The sequence below is a fragment of the Triticum dicoccoides genome, chromosome 1B (assembly GCF_002162155.2).
Source record: "Triticum dicoccoides isolate Atlit2015 ecotype Zavitan chromosome 1B, WEW_v2.0, whole genome shotgun sequence".
NCBI classification, from domain to species: Eukaryota; Viridiplantae; Streptophyta; class Magnoliopsida; order Poales; family Poaceae; genus Triticum; species Triticum dicoccoides.
This window is the reverse complement of record NC_041381.1, coordinates 580,202,076-580,205,674: the sequence shown is the minus strand read 5'-3', so window position 1 is coordinate 580,205,674 and position 3,599 is coordinate 580,202,076.

Below are 3,599 nucleotides of genomic sequence, written 5' to 3'. Positions count from 1 at the left end.
GGGCGCGTCCCCCTATCTCGTGGGCCCCCCGGACCTCCTCCGACCTCAACTCCAACTCCATATATACCGTCTCGCGGAGAAAAAAAATCAGAGAGAAAGTTTCATCGCGTTTTACGATACGGAGCCGCCGCCAAGCCCTAATCTCTCTCGGGAGGGCTGATCTGGAGTCCGTTCGGGGCTCCGAAGAGGGGGATTTGTCGCTGTCATCATCATCAACCATCCTATGAAGGAAATATGCCCTAGATGCAATAATAAAGTTATTATTTATTTCCTTATATCATGATAAATGTTTATTATTCATGCTAGAATTGTATTAACCGGAAACATAATACATGTGTGAATACATAGACAAACATAGTGTCACTAGTATGTCTCTACTTGACTAGCTCATTTATCAAAGATGGTTATGTTTCCTAGCCATGGAGAAAAGAGTTGTCATTTTATTAACGGGATCACATCATTAGGAGAATGATGTGATTGACTTGACCCATTTCGTTAGCTTAGCACTTGATCGTTTAGTATGTTGCTATTGCTTTCTTCATGACTTATACATGTTCCTATGACTATGAGATTATGCAACTCCCGTTTACCGGAGGAACACTTTGTGTGCTACCAAACATCACAACGTAACTGGGTGATTATAAAGGAGCTCTACAGGTGTCTCCGAAGGTACATGTTGGGTTGGCGTATTTCGAGATTAGGATTTGTCACTCCGATTGTCGGAGAGGTATCTCTGGGCCCACTCGGTAATGCACATCAGTATAAGTCTTGCAAGCATTGCAACTAATTATTTAGTTGCGGGATGATGTATTACGGAACGAGTAAAGAGACTTGCCGGTAACGAGATTGAACTAGGTATTGAGAAACCGACGATCGAATCTCGGGCAAGTAACATACCGATGACAAAGGGAACAACGTATGTTGTTATGCGGTCTGACTGATAAAGATCTTCGTAGAATATGTGGGAGCCAATATGAGCATCCAGGTTCCGCTATTGGTTATTGTCACTAGGGCCCGAGTGCCATGATTTTAGATCTGAACCTATTATGTTTTCATGAATATATGTGTGTTCTTGATCCTATCTTGCAAGTCTATAGTCACCTATTATGTGTTATGATCCGACAACCCCGAAGTGACAATAATCGGGACACTTCTCGGTGATGACCGTAGTTTCAGGAGTTCATGTATTCACTATGTGTTAATGCTTTAATTCGGTTCTCTATTAAAAGGAGGCCTTAATATCCCTTAGTTTCCACTAGGACCCCGCTGCCACAGGAGGGTAGGACAAAAGATGTCATGCAAGTTCTTTTCCATAAGCACGTGTGACTATTTACGGAATACATGCCTACATTACATTGATGAACTGGAGCTAGTTCTATATCACCCTATGTTTTAACAATTGCATGAGGAATCGCATCCGGCATAATTATCCATCACTGATCCATTGCCTACGAGCTTTTCATATATTGTTCTTCGCTTACTTACTTTTCCGTTGCTACTGTTACAAATATTACAAAAACCCAAAAACATTTATCTTTACTGTTGCTACTGTTACCATTATTATCATACCACTTTTGCTACTAAATACTTTGCTGCAGATACTAAGTTATCCAGGTGTGATTGAATTGACAACTCAACTGCTAATACTCAAGAATATTTTTGGCTCTCCTTGTGTCGAATCAATAAATTTGGGTTGAATACTATATCCTCGAAAGCTATTGCGATCCCCTATACTTGAGGGTTATCAAGACTAATTTCTGGCGCCGTTGCCGGGGAGCATAGCTCTATTCTCTGAGTCACTTGGGATTTATATCTATTGATCACTATGAAGAACTTGAAAGACGCTAAGACCAAGATTTTACCCTCAACTACGAGGGGAGGTAAGGAACTGCCATCTAGCTCTGCACTAGATTCTCCTTCCGTTATTAGTAAGCTTGCGACACCTAAACCTGCTACTGCTATGAATTCTGATATGTCACATGTTATTGATGATGCCACTTCTGTTATGCATGATGAAACTACTTCTGTGTGTGATACTACTTTGCCATTAGGTGAATTTCTTGATGAACAACTTGCTAGAGTTAGGGGGAATGAAAATATTGAAGAACCTATTATTGATGATAGTGATGATGAACGTTCCCCCAATGATTATGTATTACCTATTGTTCCTAAGGGTTATGTTATGAACAAAGAAGCTGCTGAAGCTATTCTTGCTTGCAATGATAGAAATGATCTTAAGAAATTATTAGCTAAATGGAAGCAGCAGTCTCTTAATGCTAGAATGGAACTCAATCCTACTTTTGCTACTTCACCTATCTGTGTTACTGATAAGGATTATGAATTCTCTGTTGATCCTGATATTATTACTTTAGTTGAATCTGATCCTTTTTATGGCCTTGAATCTGAAACTGTTGTGGCACATCTTACCAAGTTAAATGATATAGCTACCCTATTTACTCATGATGAGAAGTCTCGCTATTTCTATATCCTTAAGATATTTCCGTTCTCATTAAAGGGTGATGATAAGACTTGGTATAATTCTCTTGCTCCTGGTTGTGTGCGTAGTCCCCAGGATATGATTTATTACTTCTCTGCTAAATATTTCCCTACTCATAAGAAACAAGCTGCCTTGCGGGAAATATATAATTTTGTGCAAACCAAAGAAGAGAGTCTCCCACAAGCTTGGGGGAGGCTTCTCCGGTTGATTTATGCTTTGCCTGATCATCATCTTAAGAAAAATGAAATACTTGATATCTTTTATAATGGACTAACCGATGCTTCCAAGGACCACTTGGATAGTTGTGTTGGTTGTGTTTTCAGGGAAAGAACAGTCGATGAAGCTGAAATATTATTGAATAATATGTTGACTAACGAAAATAATTGGACTCTTCCCGCGCCAGTTCCTGAAGTAATTCCTGAACCAATTGAGCCAACTCCTGAGCCTATTCCTAAACCCACTCCCAAAAAGAGAGGTGTTTTATTCCTCAGTCCTGAAGATATGCAAGAGGCAAAGAAATCAATGAAAGAAAAAGGTATTAAAGCTAAAGATGTTAAGAATTTACCACCTATTGAAGAAATACATGGTCTGAATATACCGCCTGAAGAACTACATTGTCTTGATAACCCGACACAGGTAGTAAAGGTAAATTCTCTCTATAGATATGATAAAGTTGAAATACCCTATACTAAATTTCATAGCCATGCTTAGATGAATTTGATGACTTTATGGCTAGACAAGAAAGTTTTAATGCTTATGTTGGTAGAGAGTTAAAGAATAATGCTTTCGAGATAGGACACGTAGGTGATAATCTGGCTAGAGTTAAAGATGAACTTCACCGCGTTAGCAAATATGCTTCTATGGTTGCTACTCAAGCTGAGCAAGTAATCAAGGCTCAAAATGATTTGCTTGATGAATTTAATAATAAAAATGACTTTGCTATTAGAGTGGCTACTAGAACTGGTAGAATGACTCAGGAACCTTTGTATCCTGAAGTCCACCCTAAAAGAATGGAACAAGATTCTCAGAATAATAATCTAGATGTTCCTAGTTCTTCTAAGAAGAAGAAAAATAAGAAGGATAGGACTGTGCAAACTTCTAG